The following is a 22605-nucleotide window of genomic DNA, read 5'->3' as shown; positions in this document are numbered from 1 at the left end:
AATTCTCAACACAGATATATTCCATTGAGTAAGAAAGTCTCTACCAGAAGGATGCATCATCCGTAGCTAACTAACAATGTTAAGGGTAGTATCAAATTAAAAGAAAAGGTGTACAATGCTGCAAAGATTAATGGTGGGCCAAAATATTGGTAACATTTTAGAAACAAGCAAAGGATGCTGGAAAATAGATAGAAATTGGTGTATGAGAGAAAATTAGAAAAAAGTATTGAAACATTCAGGAAAAGTGTCACAAATATGTCACAAAAAGAGAATAGTAGCTAAAGTGAGCATTGGTCAGGGTGAGAGTGGGGATTAATAATGGGAAACATGGAAATGGCAGAAGCTTTGATCAAGTATTTTGCATCATCTTCATAGTAGAAGACACTAAAAGCATTTCAAGGATAGTAGAAAATGATGAGGCAAAAGGGAGGGAACTTAAAACAATCACAATCACCAGAGAAAAGGTAATGGGAATACCAATGGGACTAAAGGTGGAAATGTTCCCTGAACCTAATGCCCTGCATCCAAGGGACTTAAAGTCAGTGGCTGAAGAGATAATGGATGCATTAGTTGCAATCTTCCTAAATTCCCTAGTTTGTGGAAAAGTCCCAGCAGTTTGGAAAACTGCAAATGCAAAACCTCTATTCAAGAAAGGAGGGAGACAGAGAACTGGAACCTATAGGCCAGTTCGCGTTATGTCTGTCATTGGGAAAATGCTCGAATCATCCGTCGTCTATCCCGGTGCGATCTTCATGCCACTAGCCAGCACTCCCATGCCTTCGGATCCCCGTCTGGGGAAATGAGGTGGAACACTGGTTGGGAGGGGGGAGGAGGGAAGTTTCTCAGTTCGGGATTGGGGGTGGGGGGGCGGGTGGAACAGGGTCAAAGAAACATCATTGGTGCAGGGAATGGATTTTAGGTTAAAGTTTATGTACTTTGGAGGGGGGGAGATAGTCAGGTGGTCAAGGTAAGTGTTTGCGGGGGGAGAGGCTATTTAAATAAGCCTCCGTGCTTAGGATTGCAGTGGCTCTGCGACATGCAGCCCCCCACACGGTCGGGCTGCCATTGTTTTCACCTGCCGCCATTGTTTTCGGCAGTGGGAGTATATATTTCAGCCCGAAGGAATATAAACAGATTAAGTGAGTAGGCAAGAATTTGGCCAATGGAGTATAATGGGGGAAAATGTGAAGTTGTCCACTTTGACAGGAAGAACAGAAAATCAGAATATTATTTAAGCAGAGAGAGACTGCAGAATACTGTGGTCCAGAGGGATCTGGGAACCTTTGTACATGAATCACAAAAAGTCAGCATGCAGGTAGAGCAAGTAATCAGCAAGGCAAATGGAATGCTGGCCTTTATTGCAAGCGGGGTGGAGTATAAAAGAAGGGACGTCTCGCTACAACCATACAGGGTATTGGTGAGATTGCACCTACAACACTGTGTACAGTTTTGGTCACCATATTTAATGAGGGACATACTTACATTGAAAGCATATTTTGGAAGGGCCGGGGCATGCACCAAAACCTGGCAGGAGCGAGTAGCCAAGGTACAACACAAGTTGAGCATGTGGGGGCAGCGATCTCTCTCCATTGCGGGTAAGAACCTGGTCATCACAAGCGAGGCACTCACGTTGCTGCTGTACGTGGTGCAGGTCTGGCCCATACCTCACTCCTGCGCTGTGGCGGTCACCCAAGCCATTTTCCACTTCATCTGGGGATCTAAAATGGACCAGGTCCGGAGCGACACGATGTTCAAATCTTTGGATAAAGGAGGGAAAAATGTACCCAATGTGGCCCTCATCCTGATGACCACCTTCGTGTGCGGCTGCATCAAGCTGTGTTTAGACCTCCAGTACGCAAACTCCAAGTCTCACTATGTGCTGAGCTTCTATCGGTCCCCGGTGTTGCGAAGGATGGGTCTGGTCACATTGCCGCGGAACGCACCATGCAGTTGGACTGTGCCGTACCACCTTTCCTTCGTGGAGCAGTTTCTGAGGGAAAACACCTTTGACCACCAATCCATCAGGCAGTGGTCAGCATGGAATGTCCTCAAGGCCCTCCGGGAAAAGGATATGGTGAATCCTGTAGGATGGTACCCCGAACAGACCGCCAAAGTCATTTGGCGGAATGCCTCATAACCAGAACTTTCAAACAAGCGCCAAGATATAGCTTGACTGGTGGTGAGAAGAGCCCTCCCCATCAGATCCTTCCTGCACGCCTGAAGTCTCACCCCCTCCGCACAATGACCCCGCGGTGGCTGTGGTGGGGAACAGACGGTTGCTCACCTCCTTCTGGAATGTGTCTTTGCAAAGCAGGTGTGGAAAGAGATGCAGTGGTTTTTGTCGAAGTTCATCCCAAGCAGCTCTGTAACACAGGGGTCTGTGCTCTACGGGCTGTTCCCAGGGACGCACACCGAGACAAATGTCAACTGCTGCTGGAGGACTATCAGTTCAGTGAAAGACGCCCTTTGGTCTGCCTGAAACATGCTGGTCTTCCAGAGCAAAGAGTTCTCCATGACCGAATGTAGCAGACTGGCACATTGCAAGGTCCAGGACTACGTGCTGAGGGACGCACTAAAGCTTGGGACAGCCACAGCAAAGGCTCAATGGGGAAAGACCACTGTGTAAGGTACCCCCACCAAGCTGAACTGAGGGGCTGGATTCATGGGAAACCCCTCGAACTGTATCGGGAAAATTTTCGTTTGCTGCAAAATGTAAAAATGTACCTGGCATGGCAAATGTGAAATGGAAGGGTTGTGAGGCAACTCATGATTGTATTGAAGCAAATGGACCTCCTTTGCACTTTTAGTAATTTTTGACTTGGTGCTATTTTAAACTGTTTGGTAATGTTTTTTTTTACACATTTTTATGAATAAAGTATATTTTGGAAATATTTTTTTTTTTTTGGCTGAGTTCAAATGCAGCATCTGTTCTTATCAGTGCTTACTTGGCAGAGGAGAAACCATGATCAGTGGCTTTTGATCCTGGGTAGGCTTTGAGTAGAATGGCTGTAACCAATCTTCGACCTTCAGGCCAGGGAGTGCGGAACACCGTTCGGGTGGTGGTGAGGGACAAGGAAGGAGATGTATCAGTCGGTCGCACCTTCTTCATCAAGAAAATCGATTGTTGTGGATTTCAAGCGACGGACATCATCTGCCTGCAGGATTTCCCCAGCAGTGGGTATTTCGACGTGACGTTCAAGAAAGTGGCGGGATGCATCAAGTTCCCGAAGGCATTCAAGGAGAAAGGGGACAGGGCGTCATTGTTGATCCTCACAGTGGAGCCACTCTTCACGCTTCCATCACTACGTGACCGGGTGGTGACGATTCACCTCTACAACCCCCATGTTCCTGTGGTGGATGTACTCACCTTTCTCGCCAGGTACGTCGAGGTGGCCAACAGCAGCACTGATGTCAAGGACCCCTTTGACATTTGGACCAGCAAGCGGCAGGTCAAGGTGACCTTGAAGATCGATGCCAATGGAGCCATTATCGACCCTCTCTCCAGCTTCCCAATCGGGGGAAGTCGAGGCTTCTTGGTCTACGCTTGGCAGCCCATAGTTTGACGCACCTGCGGCAAATCTGGTCACGAGGCAGCTAACTGCAACACGGTTGTCTGCAAGAACTGCAAGGAGGAAGACCATCAGACCAAGCACTGTAAGCAGACTAAGTGTTGCAACTTGTGTGGTGCGGCAGGCCACCACGACAAAACCTGCCCCAAACGCTGGCTCTGTTATGCTCTGGCAGCAAGGTCCAAGGAAAGGCCGGGAGAAGGGACAACAAAGGCGTCCGGTGCTGGAAAGGAGACAAGCAACCTTTTTCACAGTGAGGAACTTCTATCTGAGAAGGAGAAGAAAGGGGAAGCAGCTAAAACCAGCGATCCAGCACCTCCCCTGCACCAAGAAACCCCTCCTCCATAGACTGAATCAATGGAGGAGGAGGCAGCAGATGGACAAACCGGTCAGTGGCACGTGGAACAAAGGAAAACCACAAAGAAAAGACCTCCAAAAGTGGAACAGGCCACCACCCAAACCAGTGGCAAGAGGAGGTTACCTTCTGATACAGACTAGAACAGCTCCTCTTCACTGGACGAGGAAGTGCTGAAACGACGGCGCCTTCAAAAGAAGCGTCAGAACTCCAAGGAGCTGGAAGATAAAGCCCCCCAGCCCCCGGGCACTGGAAGCTGTGATGGGCCCGACGTGCCCCAACCCCAAAGCGCCACACCTAACATCATGCCCAGCGCATCCCAGCTCCGGGACACCGAGAGCAAAGACACGACTGGCGCACCTCAGCTCCGGGAAGCCGGGAGCAATGATGTTTTCGAGGATAAACAGAGAGGAACATCAGAGGACAGCCCAATCCTCGTTGCCTACAAGACCCCCCCGATGTCACCCCAGCGGAACAAACCCTGCTTAAAAAACCAGGAGGGGTTTCTGAGCCCAACGAACGTGACACAGCTTGCGTACACTATGGATATGCAGGAACATCCCGAAGGACTGGGACTAGCAAGGACAAATGGTATGGGAAGCAACAACTAACTTAAAAAAAACTGGCATAAGGATTGCTTCAATTAATGTGCGTAGCATTAAATCCACTACGCGATGTGATTCAACCTTCGATTACCTCACCAAGGTCAAAGCCGACCTACTGTTTCTGCAGGAATGTAGAATACCACACCTCAGCACCTACAGGCAGTGGTCGCGATGGTGGTCCCACGGGCCATCGATCTGGTCAGGCGTTAATGATTACCGTTCCTCCGGCCTGGGTGCAGGGAGGTAACTTCACCATCTCCGAAGTTAAGGAGGTGGTGGGCGATCGCCTCCTCATAGCAGTTGGAATGTACAACAACGCTCCACTCCAGTTGATCAACGTGTCTGCCCCGTCACAACGCAGCGAGCAGCTGCCCGTCTTCCAGCAGCTCCCACTGCTGCTGGCGACGTCCAGGCCGGTCATCCGAGGCGGTGACTTCAACTGCATCATCGATGCAGCTGGACGATCCAGCAGAGACGACAGAAAACTGGACGCTACTTCCTGATTCCTAATAGAAACAGTAAAAGATGCCAAATTGCACGAAGTCTTCAGCAAACCTGCAGACGGAGCACAGCGTAGATACACTTGGTCAAGATCAGACGGGTCTGCCCGTTCCAGGATTGACTTCCTGTTTGTGCCCCGTGCTGTCACGGTTGGATCCACCGACGTCAAGCCGGTGCTCTTCTCCGACCACTGCGTCTCACTGGCCAGCTGTCACTTACAGGATGACCAGCAGGTTGGCAGGGGGAAATGGAAGCTCAATGCGGCACTGCTAACCCCAGAGAACATTGAGGAACTCAAAAGGGATTACAAAGTTTGGAGAACCGTGAAACCCCTCTTGAGTCTCCAGTTTCACTGGTGGGAAGCGATCAAGGCGAATATCAAGAGGTTCTTTATCTTCAAAGGTGTTCAGAGGGCGAGAGAGAGACAGAGGGAAATGTCCCGACTCCAGAAAAGTATCCAAAGTCTGCTCTGGCTGCAGTTGATGGGGGTCGAGGTCAAGGAGTACCTCCAAGAGGTGAAGAGTCAGCAGTCCTCGCTCTTTGCCACGGAGGCCGCCAAGATCATCTTCCGGTCCAGAGCCCGCTCCGTTGAGCAGGATGAGATGTGCTCACGTTTCTTCTTCCAAAAGGGACACACAGAGAGCTCGGTGATCAGCAGCCTGAAGGAAGAGGAAGGCTAGGTCACGTCTTCGCAGTCCGACATACGAAGGATTAACAAATACTTTCATGCTGGGCTGTAAGACACGAAGCCCACAGGCTTCCCAGTCCTTCCTGTCATCTATCACAGATGTCTTAGATGTCAGCATGAGGGAGAGACTGCACAAGCCATTAACTCTGGATGAGCTGACAAAGGCCGTCAAGTCATTCGAGATGAGTAAAACTCCCGGATGCGACGGCTTACTGGTTGAGTTGTATTTGGCTCTCTGCGACTGGGTCGGCCCAGACGTGCTGGAAGTGTACGAGAGAATGCCACTAACCGGCAGCATGTCAGAATCCATGAGCAAAAGCATCATCACCCTCATCTGCAAGCGGAAAGGGGTGAGGGCAGAAATCAGAAATTGGCGGCCCATCTCGCTGCTTAATGTTGACAACAAGATTCTGTCCAAAGTCACAGCCAGTCGAGTCAAATCTGCTCTGCAGTTGGTGATTCACCCTGATCAGACCTGCACTGTCCCCGGCAGGAAGGTCTCAGATAGTCTTACACTACTCAGGGATATGGACACCTGTCTCAGAAGGTTTTTGATAGTATATCGCACACCGACATGATGGACGTGCTTTCCAAAATGGGGTTTGGGAGTGAATCTGCAATTGGAGCAAACTGCTCCACACAAACATCAGTAGTGCAGTCTCAATCAATGGGTGCGAATCATAAAGTTTCCCGATCCAATCTCGAGTCAGACAGGGCTGTCCTCTCTCTCCTGTCTTGCTTGTTTGCTGTATCGAACCTTTTGCAGAGTCCATTAGGAAGGATGCAGGCATAGGAGGGGTGACAATCCCAGCCAGTGGAGGCACTCAGGTTAAAGCCTCCCTGCACATGGACGACGTCGCCGTCTTCGGCTCGGACCCACCATCCCCTCACAGACAGATGTACATCTGCAACCAGTTCGAACTGGCCTCAGGAGCCAAAGTCAACCACGGCAAGATTGAGGCCATGTTCTTTGGGAACCGGGCTGACCGATCCTTTGTCCCCTTCACCATCAGGTCAGACTACATGAAGGTGCTGGGGATATGGTTCGGAAGGGCAGGGGCCTGCGCCAAAACCTGGAAGGAGTGAGTGGCCAGTGTACACAATAAACTGAGCATGTGGGAGCAGCGATCTCTTTCCATTATGGGTAAGAAAATGGTCATTAGGTGCGAGGCGTTCACATTATTGTGGCGCAAGTCTGGCCCATACCCCACTCCTGCGCAGTGGCCGTCACCCGAGCCATTTTCCGCTTTATCTGAAGATCTAAAATGGACAAGATCTGGAGGGACACGATGTTCAAACCTGTGGATAAGGGCGGAAAAGATGTACCCAACGCCGTCCTCATTCTGATGACTACTTTTGTGTGCGGCTGTATCAAGCTGTGTGTAGAGCCCCAGTACGCAAACACCAGGTACTGAGGTTCTATCTGTCCTTGGTGTTGCAAAGGATGGGTCTGGTTACATTGCAGCGGAACGCTTCAGCCAGTTGGAATGTGCCATACCACCTATCCTTCGTGGGAAAGTTTCCGCAGGAAAACACCTTTAAACACCAATACATCAGGTAGTGGTCTGCACGGAATGTCCTCAAGGCCCTATGGGAAAAGGAGGTCGTGGATCCGGTCGGATGGTTCCCCGAGCAGACCGCCAAAGTCATCTGGCAGAATGCCTTATCACCAGAACTTTCAAACCATCACCAAGACGTAGCTTGGCTGGTGGTGAGAAGAGCCCTCCCTGTCAGATGCTTCTTGCACGCCCGGAGTCTCGCCCTCCTCTACAGACGGCCCACGAGGTGGCTCTGGTGGGGAAGAGACAGGTGCCCACCTCCTTCTGGAATGTGTCTTTGCAAAGCAGGTGTGGAAAGAGATGCAGTGGTTTTTGTTGAGGTTCATCCCAAGCAGCTCTGTAACACAGGAGTCTGTGCTCTACGGGCTGTTCCCAGGGACGCACACCGAGATAAACATCAACTGCTGCTGGAGGACCACCAATTTGGTGAAAGCCGCTCTTTGGTCTGCCTGAAACTTGCTGGTCTTCCAGCACAAAGAGTTCTCCACGACCGAGTGTTGCAGACTGGCACATTCCAAGTTCCAGGACTACGTGCTGAAAGACACACTAAAGCTTGGGGCAGCTACTGCAAAATCTCAATGGGGAAAGACCACAGTGTAAGGTCCTCCCGCCATAGTGAACTGAGGGGCTGGACTCAGGGGAAACCCCTCGGGCTGTATACACCAAATATAGGTTTGCTGTAAAATGTACATGGCATGTACAATGGAATGGAAGGGTTGTGAGGCAACTCACTCCTGTATTGAAGAAAACTGATTTCCTTTGCACTTTCTGGAATTTCAAGTTGGTTCTGTTTTGAACTGTTTTTTACAGATTTCTATGAATAAAGTATATTTGTGGGAATAAAAACCTGGGGATTCATGTGCATAGTTCTTTGAAGGTAGCAGGCCACATTGGGAGAGTAGTTCGCAAAGCATATGGGATCTCGGGCTTCATAAATAGAGGTATTGAGCACAAAAGCAGGGAAGTTATGCTGAACCTGCATAAAGTTCTAGTTTGGCCACAAGCAGAGAATTGCATCCAGTTCCAGTCACCACACGTTTGGAGGGATGTGAGTGTCCTTGAGAGGGTGAAGAGGAGATTTACCAGAATGAATCCAGGGATGAGGGATTTTAGCTATAATGTTAGGTTGGAGAAGCTGGGGCTGTTCTCCTTGCAGCAAAGAAGATTGAGGGGAGATTTGATAGACATGTACAAGATTATAATAAATATGACAGGTTTAGATAACGTACAGGGCTATGGGGATAGAGCGGGGGAATGGGACTGAATGAATTGATTTACATGGACTTGATGGGCAAAATGACTTCCTGTACTGTAGTGACTCCATGACTCAATAACTCTTTTACTCTCTTTCCTTCTCTCTCTCTCTCCCTCTCTCTCTCCTTCTCTCTCTCTCTCTGTCTTTCGCTTTCCCTCTCTCTGCCTCTCTCTCTCTGCCTGTCTCTAGCTGGTCCTCTAACTTTCTATCGCACGCTCTCCCCCTCTCCTTCTGTCTCTTTTTTTCACTCTCTCTCTCCAATGCACACATATTTGTGAATCACATGTCAAAGAAGGAAACATAATGAAGGAATGGCTGCGCCCTTGAAAATGTTTCCAGCAGAATAGTTAAATGTTTAAAGTTTCTGTAGGGAGTTTGACCTGAGATGGTGAGACACAAGGATGTGAGGTTATTAAAGTCTTCACCAAATGTAATAGGGAATAATTTTCTTCACTGGTGAACCCAAAGGAACAAATGTGGCACAAGAATTAGAAAAGTCAAAGGATTGAGAAATATCCAATGGATCTTCACATATACAAGTCAGCAAACCCACGGAAATACAATCAGTTGAGAGTTCAGATCCAGTGATAGACTGAACAAATATCGAGCCAGTGCATTTTCTTTATAAACCCAGCATCTGACCACTTGGCTATTGCACCTCGACTCGATGTCTCCGATAATACTGATACTATTTGTATTCCACAGTTGCTTTGAAATCACAGGCAACGTAAATGGATTGGGAATGTCAATGGACAGGAACCATTAATGGATTGGGAAAGTCAATAGACTATAAAATATCAGTGGATTGGAAATTGTATGGACTGCGTTATATCATTGTATTGGGACAGTTCAGTACATTGTGAATCAATGGATTAGGAAACAGGAATTAAAGGGACAGATGAAAGGATTGCCAACATCAATGGATTAGAATGTGGAGAGGCAGGAGAAAATGTTGCCATTTTAAGTAGGAGGCCGGGGGTTAGTAGGAACAGACCAGGGCTATTTTACTTTCTATCTCACTCCTCTTTCTCTCTGGCTCATTATCACATCCTCTCTCTAAGAGCGGCGGGAATCACTGGAACCCACACTTGCTGCTCAGGTTGTTTGGTTCGGGAAAATACAAGGTCCACATCAGATTGACAGGAAGGATAAATGTGATTCATAGCCAATCATATTCCTTTAGGTGATGTGTGCTCAGCCTTGTTATATCAGCAAAGGCAGCAGGAAATGCAAATCCTGGCGAGTTTTGATCGAGTAATGAAGGAGAAAGTGTTGCCAGTGACAGAAGGGTCAGTAACCAGAGGAAATACATTTAAAGTAATGGGCAAAAGAATTAGAGTTGTGATGAGGAGATTGTTTTTTCAGCAGTGTGTAGTTCTGGTCTGGAATGCAATCCTGAAAGATCAGTGGAAGAAGATACAATGGTAACTCGAAATGGAATTGTGTATATACCTGACATGGAAAATATAACAGGGCTATGGGGGAAAGGAGAGGAGTGCGGGATGTGGGATTAATAGAATAGTTCTGTTAAATATCCAGCATATGCACAGTAATAAGGTTCAGTGCTTGGACCTCAGATATTTTCACTCTGTCAATGGCAGAGAAGGCTCGAGGGACCATGCGGCTACTCCTCATGTTCTTCCCAGTGTCCAGGATGAAGTGCAACATGACACTGATTTCCAGATGGCCGAAACAATCAGGGGAAAACAAATGCAATGGGCATCAGGGCGGCACAGTGGCGCAGTGGTTAGCACCGCAGCCTCACAGCTCCAGGGACCCGGGTTCGATTCCAGGTACTGCCTGTGTGGAGTTTGCAAGTTCTCCCTGTGTCTGCGTGGGTTTTCTCCGGGTGCTCCGGTTTCCTCCCACAAGCCAAAAGACTTGCAGGTTGATAGGTAAATTGGCCATTATAAATTGTCACTAGTGTAGGTAGGTGGTAGGGAAATATAGGGACAGGTGGGGATGTTTGGTAGGAATATGGGATTAGTGTAGGATTAGTATAAATGGGTGGTTGATGTTCGGCACAGACTCGGTGGGCCAAAGGGCCTGTTTCAGTGCTGTATCTCTAATCTAATCTAATTTAAAGTTAGAAACTAATCATAATGCACGGACGGGGATTGAACCTGTGATCGTCAGTTTACAAGACTGACGCCTTGCCACTTGGCCACCATTCCTTTGGGCAGCTACGACCTGAGGCTCCAGAGGAGGATTTGTGAATCTTTCTCAATTTGGTTGAAACAGCATCGAGAAACATGCACAGAAATAAAGATGGATAGTGGAATGGGAAACAGATCAGCCTCATTTACATCATCAGCATCATGAAATCTTCATTCAGACGCTCCATTCCCATCCTCAGCTTTTCTCACATCTGTACAATAATATAATAGAGTGGACATTGGGTTGTTATGGGCGGATTATGTAAATAGACTGTGTGCATCATCACAGGAAGTGATGTAATATAATCTGCACAGCACCTCATGGAGAGTTGTAGATGAAACCTTCCATGCAAGACGTAAAGAGTAAACTCAGGTTATTTTAACTGTCAGAGTCTTATAAATTCTGTACTAAGCCTTGACAGATATCAGAATATGATATGGGGGGGCACAGTAAACTAAAGCGAAGATGGATAAATCTTTGCCTCTGCCGGAGAACTTTGAAAAGGTCACAGGACTGAACCAAGCCGAGGCGTGGCCGAGATGGTTCCAGAGATTTGCAAGGTATCGTACTGCATCGGGTCTTGTGCAGAAGCCAGACATGGAGCAGGTCAGTATGCTATTGTATGCAATGGAGGGAGTGTGTATGCAACATCTTCATGAAGAACAGAAGGCTACAAATGAAGAAGTTATTTAGTCCCTCGTGACCTACTTTAATGGAGGAAAATGTGTCATCGTGGAGCCAAATTTAAAACGCTGCATTTGCTGACAATGCAACCACTAGGTGGCGCTGTACCGGCACATGCGCAAATGCAGCTTCTTCCACTGAAACGTCACTGTCTGTGACATTCAGGCAGCTGCCTATATTAAAGATGGTGCCACACAATTTACCACCGAAAAACAATTTCGACCCAAAAATCCCCTCAAAGGTAGCCGCCACCACCTCCATCCCACCCCCAACAGTCCCCCGCTTCCTCTTGAGCATGTACCAGTTATATAGTACCAAGTCATCTTAATTCACCTAAAGTGAATTACTTTGTGAGCAGTGACGGTCGTTTCATAGGCAAATATGGCACATATCTACACAATGGACATGTTTTGGTTAATACTCGGAGAACGTTGCGCTGTTTGAACTCTTATCAGAAGGACATCACCTCTGACAGTGCTGCACATCCTCTGTAGTTCAGTAAGGTTTTATAGAGTCATACAGCACAGAAACAGGCCCTTCGGCCATCTTGTCTGTGCCGGCCATCAAGTACCTATCTATTCCAATTCCATTTTCCAGCACATGGCCATTAGCCTTGTACTCTATGGCGTTTTAATTGCTCATCTAAATACTTCTTAAATGTTATGAGGGTTCCTGCCACTATCACCCCATCATACAATGTGTTCCAGATTCCAACCACCCTCTGGGTGAATACCGTTTTCCTCAAATCCCCTCTAAACAGTGCCATCCCACTTTCTGGACGATCATTCCGCACTTCCCCCCATCCCACTCTCTGACTGCTCACTCCCCGCTTCCCCCATCACCATCCCCATCTTGCTCTCTGGCCGCTCATGCTCCAGGCCATGGGCCGTGCCGCTTCCCTCCTCTCGGCCACTCGCTCCAATATTGCCCCATCAACCCTCGGCGCCCGCCTTGCTTTTTCGGGCAGTGCAGTGAAGAATGATTGAATGTTGGAGCGAGAGGCCGAGAGGAGGGAAGCGGCATGGCCGAGAGCTAGTGTCTGCAGGGACGTGGGGAGAAGTAGGGCGTGAGGGAAGGAGAGAGGGAAGTGCGGGGGTGGGCGGCATATGGGTTGCGAGCGGCCGGAGGGCGAGGGTGCGGGGCAGCGAGGAGCAGGGAGCGAGCGGCCTGGAGTGAGTGGCCGACGGCGAGCCTGTTTTCCCGCGCATGCGCCACTTAGTCCTGGACGACATCGGCTGAGCATGTGCAGCATCTCAAAGCGCAAGAGACTGTTTGTGCATCTGCGCAGCTTGGAGCGCTCTGATGTCGTCGGCAGGCCGCTGCATTGTCAGGCGTCAATTTGAATTTAATAAGCATACAAAACAGAAAGGGTAGAGCATTCATTCATTTATCAATGACGTGTACAAACTCACGGAGGTTTGTGAATACGTGAACTTAAGGAAAGAGCTGAATGAAGACAGGATTGTATTCGGGGTATTAGACAACACTCTTTCAGATCATCTACATTCCAGGGCTGATCTCACATTAACGAAAGTGATTCAATTCAGCAGACAAACAGAGGTTAGAAAGTTTAACCAATCCGTTGTTCGAGGGGACAGGGAGTCTGATCTCGAGAGTTGCAACCTCAATTGAATTTGTTAAGAAAACAAAAGGAAAAATTCGTGGTAAAAGACAAGAAAGATGGGAAGAGCATCTAGTGGCAGCTGCAATCAATTGCAGTAGGTGTGGCCGAGAGAGACACAAGTGGGAAAACTGCCTCGTCAAAGAAGCTGAGTGTTTTTCATGGAGAAAGATGGGACACTTTCAGTCAGTGTGTCGCAGTAAAATACCAGCGCTGAATATAATTAAAGGGAAATCCCCAGAGAGCAAAAACATTAATGAAGTACAGGATATCCAAAGTGTGGAAATACATTCTTTATGTGAAATCCAGGAAACAAGTGAGAGTTGCTGAACGACAGAAATTCTTAAATATTTTAAGGCAGTGGTAGATAGATTCTGGATAAACAAGGGGGTGAAAGGTTATCGGGGGCAGGTGGGAATGTGGAGTTGAGGTTACAATCAGATCAGCCATGATGATATTGAATGGTGGAGCAGACTCGAGGGGCCGAGTGCTCTACCACCATACCATTGGTATGTTTGGATGACAGAAACATGTTCTTGATGCAATGAGAACTATCATTTGTTTGGAACTGGATTTGAACCCCCTTTTATCAAAAGGTTATAGAGCTTTAATTTTTCTACAATTAACAGGCATATCCTTGTGGAGTTAAGATTGACAGAAACAGTGGGCTGGATTCTATAGAGTCCTCGACGTCGAGATCTGTGGTGGGGGTTGGGTGGGGACTGCCTGAAGATGGTCCCGGATGAGGCCCGCCACGGACCTCAACGTCGGCAGGGCCTGGCTCGATATTGCCGGCGACGGCTAGGCCTTGTGGGGGCCCCCCACCGCTCAACGACGGGACCACAAACCTGCATTAATTATTATCCCATCACTTCCTGATGTCCCGCTGCGTTCTTCAGCCCGAAGGCCAGCACTGCCGTGCCTTCGAAGCCCCGTCCGGGGAAACGAGGCGCAACACTGGTGGGGAGTGGGGAGAAGATAAGTTTCTCGGTGTGGGGGAGGGGGACGGAGTCAAATTAATATCAGAGGTGTAGGGTATGGTGGGAATGGTTATAGTATACAGTTTGTGCAGTTGGGGCAGTTGCTGAAGCTCAGATGGTAATGATAAGTTTTGGGAGGGAAAGGGCAAATAATTAATTTACCTGTTATTGGGGGGATGGGAGAGAGGCAAAAGCAATATATTTATTTAATTTCATTTAATCTTCCTTTAAATATTTTCCAGTCAGTCTAACAGCCCTTCAAAAATGGCTGACACTCCAGTTCAGTACTAAGGCAGTGCTGCACTATCAGAAATGCTGGCTTTTAGGTGAGACAGAAAACTGAGGACCCCTCTGCCCTCTCAGGTGGATGTTAAAGGTACCATGGCACTAGTTCAGAGAATAGAAGGGGAATTATTTCTGGGGCGCTCGTCATTGTTTAACGCTGAATCAACATCACGCAGCTTGACTGTACCGGAGGTGCGAGAGCGAGCTAACTGCTGGGAAGTCAATTTCAGTGGAAGTTTAGAAGTTAATTCCCTTTTGTTTTCGGAGGGCCAGGGGACTGCTGGGTAAGTAAAAACTATATATTTGGGTGGTGGCTGTACCCGAGACACTACATGTGTAGTGTCTCCCACCCACCCTCCTCCTCCAACCAAAAAAAAAGGACTCTGTTGTGTTGATAAGGTAAGCTTTTTATTTAAGAAGCTCTGTCCGTTGGATTGCTAACCTAATAAGTCCTGACATTTTTTTCTTTTGCTTTTTCAGTAGATTTGCTGGGATTTTAGAATGGAGGGAATGGAAGTTAAGGCAGTTGTATGTTCCTCCTGCAGAATGTGGGAGGTAAGGGTCGCCAAGAGTGTCCCTGCTGGCTGCATCTGCGGGAAGTGCACCCAACTCCAGCTCCTCGAGAACCGCGTTTGGCAACTGGAGCTGGAGCTGGATGAACTACGGACCATTCGGGAGGCGGAGGGGGTTATTGAGAGGAGTTATGGGGAGGTAGTCACACCTCAGGTGAAAGAAGTAGGTAGATGGGTTACCATCAGGGGAAGGAGAAGGAACCAGCAGGCAGTGCAGGGATCCCCTGTGGCCGTTTCCCTCAACAACAGGTATACTGCTTTGGATACTGTTGCGGGGGACGGCTTACCAGGGGTAAGCAATGGGGTACAGGTATCTGGCACAGAGTCTGCCCCTGTTGCTCAGAAGGGAAAGGGGAAGAGGAGCAGAGCATTAGTCATTGGGGACTCCATAGTTAGGGGAACAGATAGGAGGTTCTGTGGGAACGAGTGAGACTCACGGTTGGTATGTTGCCTCCCAGGTGCCAGGGTTCGTGATGTCTCAGATCGAGTTTTTGGGATCCTTAAGTGGGAGGGGGAGCAGCCCCAAGTCGTGGTCCACATAGGCACCAACGACATCGGGAGGAAGAGAGATGGGGATTTAAGACAGAAATTCAGGGAGCTAGGGTGGAAGCTTAGAGCGAGAACAAACAGAGTTGTTATCTCTGGGTTGTTGCCCGTGCCACGTGATAGCGAAGCGAGGAATAGGGAGAGAGAGGAGTTGAACACGTGGCTGCAGGAATGGTGCAGGAGGGAGGGTTTTGGTTTCCTGGATAACTGGGGCTCTTTCTGGGGTAGGTGGGACCTCTACAAACAGGATGGTCTTCACCTGAACCAGAAGGGCACCAATATCCTGGGGGGGGGGGGGGGGGCGCGGGGGGGGGGGAGATTTGCTAGTGCTCTTCGGGGGTTTTAAACTAATTCAGCAGGGGAATGGGAACCTAAATTGCAGCGCCAGTGTACAGGATGTTGAGAGTAGTGAGGTCAGGGATAAGGTTACAATGACGCAAGAGGGCACTGGCAAGCAAGAACCAGGTTTAAAGTGTGTCTACTTCAACGCCAGGCTTATGTTCGGATGAGATGTGAAGGCTCAGTTAGGGCGCTTGAGAGTTACAAGTTAGCCAGGAAGGATCTAAAGGGAGAGCTAAGAAGAGCAAGGAGAGGACACGAGAAGTCATTGGCGGATAGGATCAGGGAAAACCCTAAGGCTTTCTCTAGGTATATCAGGAATAAAAGAATGACTAGAGTGAGATTAGGGCCAATCAAGGATAGTAGTGGGAAGTTGTGTGTTGAATCAGAGGAGATAGGGGAAGTGTTAAATGAATATTTTGCGTCAGTATTTACAGTAGAGAAAGAAAATGTGGTCGAGGAGAATACTGAGATTCAGGCTACTAGGCTAGATGGGATTAAGGTTCACAAGGAGGAGGTGTTATCAATTTTGGAAAGTGAGAAAATAGATAAGTCCCCTGGGCCAGATGGGATTTATCCTAGGATTCTCTGGGAAGCTAGGGATGAGATTACAGAGCCTTTGTCCTTGATCTTTATGTCATCATTGTCGACAGGAATAGTGCCGGAGGACTGGAGGATAGCAAATGTTGTCCCCTTGTTCAAGAAGGGGAGTAGAGACAGCCCTGGTAATTATAGACCTGTGAGCCTTACTTCGGTTGTGGGTAAAATGTTGGAAAAGGTTATTAGAGACAGGATTTATAATCATCTTGAAAAGAATAAGTTAATTAGCGATAGTCAGCACGGTTTTGTGACAGGTAGGTCGCGCCTCACAAACCTTATTGAGTTTTTCGAGAAGGTGACCAAAGAGGTGGATGAGGGTAAAGCAGTGGTTGAGTTGTATATGGATTTCAGTAAGCCGTTTGATAAGTTTCCCCACGGTAGGCGATTGCAGAAAATACGGAAGTATGGGGTTGAAGGTGATTTAGAGCTTTGGATCAGAAATTGGCTTGCTGAAAGAAGACAGAGGGTGGTGGTTGATGGCAAGTGTTCATCCTGGAGTTTAGTTACTAGTGGTGCACCGCAAGGATCTGTTTTGGGGCCACTGCTGTTTGTCATTTTTATAAATGACCTGGAAGAGGGTATAGAAGGGTGGGTTAGTAAATTTGCGGATGACACTAAGGTCGGCGGAGTTGTGGATGGTGCCGAAGGATGTTGTAGGGTACAGAGGGACATAGATAGGCTGCAGAGCTGGGCTGAGAGATGGCAAATTGAGTTTTATGTGGAAAAGTGCGAGGTGATTCACTTTGGAAGGAGTAACAGGAATGCAGAGTACTGGGCTAATGGGAAGATTCTTGGTAGTGTAGATGAACAGAGAGATCTTGGTGTCCAGGTGCATAAATCCCTGAAGGTTGCTACCCAGGTTAATAGGGCTGTTAAGAAGGCATATGGTGTGTTAGCTTTTATTAGTAGGGGGATCGAGTTTCGGTGCCACGAGGTCATGCTGCAGCTGCACAAAACTCTGGTGAGACCGCACCTGGAGTATTGCATGCAGTTCTGGTCACCGCATTATAGGAAGGATGTGGAAGCTATGGAAAGGGTGCAGAGGAGATTTACTTGGATGTTGCCTGGTATGGAGGGAAGGTCTTACGAGGAAAGGCTGAGGGACTTGAGGTTGGTTTCGTTGGAGTGAAGGAGGAGGAGAGGTGACTTAATAGAGACATATAAGATAATCAGAGGGCTAGATAGGGTGGATAGTGAGAGTCTTTTTCCTCGGATGGTGATGGCAAATACGAGGGGACATAGCTTTAAGTTGAGGCGTGATAGATATAGGACAGATGTCAGAGGTAGTTTCTTTACTCAGAGAGTAGTCGGGGCGTGGAACGCCCTGCCTGCAACAGTAGTAGACTCGCCAACTTTAAGGGCATTTAAGTGGTCATTGGATAGACATATGGATGAAAATGGTGTAGTGTAGATCAGATGGTTTCACAGGTCGGCGCAACATCGAGGGCCGAAGGGCCTGTACTGTGCTGTAATGTTCTAATTCTAATTCTAATTCTAAAAACAGATTATCTCGTTATTATCTCGAGGTTCGGCAGTGGCGTATCACTAGACTAGTAACCCAGAGACCCAGGATATTTCTCTGGGGACATGGTTTCGAATCCCTCCACAGCAGAAGTGGAATTCTAATTTAATTAATCTGCAATTAAAAAGCTGGTCTAATGATGGCCATCAAACCATTGTCTATTGTTGTAAAAACCCATCTGATTCACTCATGTCCTTCAGGGATGAAAATCTGCTGTCCTTACCTGGTCTGGATGACATGTGTCTCCAGATCCACAGCAATGTGGTTAACTCTTACATGCCCTCTGAAGTGGCCTAGCAAGCCACTCAGTTGTATCTAACCACGACAAAATTTCTAAAAAGCAATGTGTTGAAGAAAATCCAGATTGTGCCCAATTGTTTAACAAATTCTCTGGACTCAGACGTTGAGAACAAACACGTTGTTGCATGATATCATGGGGGATATCACCTTACCTAAAGGCGGTCCCGTGCTGCTCCCCTAAAAGCTACAGATCGCCGTGGACTTATATAGTATAAAAGAGGCAGAGCTAACAGTTTCACAATTAGATAAGCACCCACAAGTCTGCCTACGTAACGGTGCACCATCCAGTGTCCAAGGTCAGCAAAACATCGATTTCACCAATAACAAGCTAGTTCCTTAATTCAATGCCCACTCCAGACACCATATCTGGCCGTAACGTCTGATTGTGGTTAGCTGCTCTGTCTACATTTTATGACCGTTGGTTGTGGTTAGATTAGCTACAAGCTGTGTCCTGCTTTTCTGCTGCTACAAAGTTAAGTAATAATAAGCAAAGCACAGAAAATTCTCCAACAGAATTAAACCGGAAGGACCACACGGCATCGACCACCGGAAACGACAACAGCAAACCCAGCCCTGTCGACCCTGCAAAGTCCTCCTTACTAACATCTGTGGGCTTGTGCCAAAGTTGGGAGAGCTATCCCACAGACTAGTCAAGCAACAGCCTGATATTGTCATACTCACGGAATCATACCTTAACGACAATGTCCCAAACACTGCCATCACCATCCCCAGGTCTGTCGTGCTGGTGGGACAGGACATACCTCTCCTGAGGTGGTGGCACAGTGGTATACAGTAGGGAGGGAGTTGCGCTGGCTGTTCTCAACATCGACTCCGGACCCCATGAAGTCTCATGGCATCAGGTCAAACATGGGCAAGGAAACCTCCGACTGATTACCACCTACCGCCCTCCCTCAGCTGATGAGTCAGTACTCCTCCATGTTGAACAGCACTTGGAGGAAGCACTGAGGGTGGCAAGGGCACAAAATGTACTCTGGGTGGGGGACTTCAATGTGCATCACCAAGAGTGGCTCGGTAGCACCACTACTGACTAAGCTGGCCGGGTCCAAAAGGACATAGCTGCTAGACTGGGTCTGCGACAGGTGGTGGGGGTACAACACGAGGGAAAAACATACTTGACCTCGTCCTCACCAATCTGCCTGCCGCAGATGCATCTGTCCATGACAGTATTGGTAGGAGTGACCACCGCACAGTACTTGTGGAGATGAAGTCCCGCCTTCACATTGAGGATACCGTCCATCGTGTTGTGTGGCACTATCACCGTGCTAAATAGGATAGATTTCGAACAGATCTAGCAATGCAAAACTGGGCTTCCATGAGGTGCTGTGGGCCATCAGCAGCAGCAGAATTGTACTCAGCCACAATCTGTAACCTCATGGCCCAGCATTACCCCCGCTCTACCATTACCATCAAGCCAGGAGACCAACATTGGTTCAATGAAGAGTGCAGGAGGGCATGCCAGGAGCAGCACCAGGCATACCTCAAAATGAAGTGTCAACCTGGTGACGCTACAACCCAGGACTACTTGAATGCCAAACTGCATAAGCAGCATGCGATAGACAGAGCTAAGCGATCCCATAACCAACGGATCAGATCTAAGCTCTGCAGTCCTGCCACATCCAGTCATGAATGGTGGTGGACAATTAAACAACTAACTGGAAGAGGTGGCTCCATAAATATCCCCATCCTCAATGATGGGGGAGCTCAGCACATCACTGCAAAAGATAAGGCATTTGCAACAATCTTCAGCCAGAAGTGCCGAGTTGTGGATCCATCTCGGCCTCCTCCTGAAGTCCCCAGCATCACAGTTGCCAGACTTCAGTCAATTCGATTCACTCCACGTGATATCAAGAAACGACTGAAGGCAATGAATACTGCAAAAGCTTTGGGACCTGACAATACTCCGACAATAGTACTGAAGACCTGTGCTTCAGAACTTGCTGCGCCCCAAGCCAACCTGTTCCAGTACAGCTACGGCACTGGCATCTACCCTGCAATGTGGAAAGTTGCCCAGGTATGTCCTGTACACAAAAAGCAGGACAAGTCCAACCGGGCCAATTACCACCCCATCAGCCTACTCTCAATCATCAGTAAAGTGATGGAAGGTGTCATCAACAGTGCCTTCAAGTGACACTCGCTTAGCAATAACCTGCTCAGTGACGCTCAGTTTGGGTTCCGCCAGGGCCACTCAGCTCCTGACCTCATCTCAGTCTTGGTTCAAACATCGACAAAAGAGCTGTAATCAAGAGGAGAGGTGGGAGTGACTCACTTTTACATCAAGGCAGCGTTTGACCGAGTATGGCATCAAGGATCCCTAGCAAAACTGAGGTCAATGGGAATCAGGGGAAAACCCTCCGCTGGCTGGAATCATACCGAGCGCAAAGGAAGATGGTTGTGGTTGTTGGAGGTCAATCATCTGAGCTTCAGCACCATTCGTGACTCCTCAGACACTGTATCAATCCGAGTAGAAATGCAGCAAGACCTGGACAATATCCATGCTTGGGCTGATAAATGGCAAGTAACATTCACGCCACACAAGTGCCAGGCAAGACCATCTCCAACAAGAGAGAATCTAACCATCTCCCCTTGACATTCAACGGCATTACCATCGCTGAATCCCCACTATCAACATCCTTGCGGATACCATTGACAAGAAACTGAACTGGAGTAGCCATATAAATACCGTGCCTACAAGAGCAGGTCAGAGGCTAGGAATCCTGAGGCGAGTCATTCACCTCCTGTCTCCCCAAAGCCTGTCCACCATCTACAAGGCACAAGAAAGGAGTGTGATGGAATACTCCCCACTTGCCTGGATGGGTGCAGCTCCAACAACACTCAAGAAGCTTGACACCATCCAGGACAAAGCAGCCCGCTTGACTAGCACCCCATCTACAAACATTCACTCCGTCCACCACCGACGCTCAGTGGCAGCAGTGTGTACCATCTACAAGATGCACTGCAGCAATGCATCACGGCTTCTTAGACAGCATCTTCCAAACCCGCAACCTCTACCAACTAGAAGGACAAGGGCATCAAATCCAAGGGAACATCACCACCTGCAAGTTCCCCTCCAAGTCACACACCATCCTGACTTGGAACTATATCGCCGTTCCTTCACTGTCGCTGGGTCAAAATCCTGGAAGTCCCTTCCAAACAGCACTGTGTGTCTACCAACACCAAATGGACTCCTGCGGTTCAAGAAGGCAGCTCACCACCACCTTCTCAAGGGTAATTAGGGAAGGGCAATAAATACAAGCATAGCCAGTGACGCCCACATCCCATGAATGAATTTTTAAAAATCACATTGTTGTTTCTGGGAGCTTGCTGTATGCACATTGGACACCATGTTTCCTACATAACTACAGTGACTACACTTGTAAAGTCCTTCATTGGCAGCAAAAGGCTTTCCAACGTCCTGTGGTCGTGAAATGCAAGTCTTGATTTTTCCATTGTTATCAGTGTCATTGTGATCAAAAGACAGGATGCGTGAGCACAAAGTTTAAATCAATTTCGATTAAAATAATGTAAAAGCATCTATATTCTGGCACTGTACTTAATAATCTCCATCTTCCTATCCTTACAGAGTGCAATGTCATCGACCCTGAAATTGATTCCACAATCTAATAGGAAAATAGAGTCATAGAAAATTTAAGGCACAGAAAGAGGCCACTTGGCCCATCGTGTCTGTTCCACAGACAATTGCAGCCCAGTTCTGATGAAAGGTCACAGACCAGAAACGTTAACTCTGTTTCTCTCCCCACATATGCTGCCAGAACTGCTGAGTATTTCCAGCATTTTCTGTTTTTATTTCAGATTTCCAGTATCTGCAGTATTTTGCTTCTGTGTTAATTTGAAAGTTAAAACTGTCCCACCTGTCTACAATTCACACTGGGGTCTCCCATGAAATGATTCTGTATAATGTTGTTATAATGAATACAGACTCTGAGCACAGAGCTTCCTCTGGGGAATTGGGGATATGAAAACCAGCAGACTCTGCAGGAATTTCCACTGGGAGAACAAATTCACAAAATCTACCTTTTATATGTCGATTCATTTTGATTGCCCTTCTGGAAAATTATTTTGAAACAATTTAAACATCAACCCACAGCTCCATGACTGGGTCAATTATGAGGTCATCCTCTGACAGGTCATGTGACAGCTGGAGCCACAAGACAGCAGAACCAGATTTGTGACTGGATTAAAACCCGGAATCCTGTCACAATGGCTTTTCAAATAAAGCCGTTGCTGTTTGAAAACACAGCAGTTAAACTTTCTGCCTGACCATGAGGGGAGCCAGGGAGAAATTTACAAAACTCAATCCTTCAACAAAATAGTTCAAAAACCATTAATATAGAAATCATGTGAGGATTCATATGCAGTAGAGAAACAAGCAGAATACAGAAAGTACAGAGGAGAGCTGAAAAAGGAAATGAGATCAGCAAGAGAGTG

This window comes from Heterodontus francisci, unplaced genomic scaffold (assembly GCF_036365525.1).
Source record: "Heterodontus francisci isolate sHetFra1 unplaced genomic scaffold, sHetFra1.hap1 HAP1_SCAFFOLD_84, whole genome shotgun sequence".
In the NCBI taxonomy this organism is placed as follows: domain Eukaryota; kingdom Metazoa; phylum Chordata; class Chondrichthyes; order Heterodontiformes; family Heterodontidae; genus Heterodontus; species Heterodontus francisci.
Note: the sequence above shows the minus strand (reverse complement) of the source record.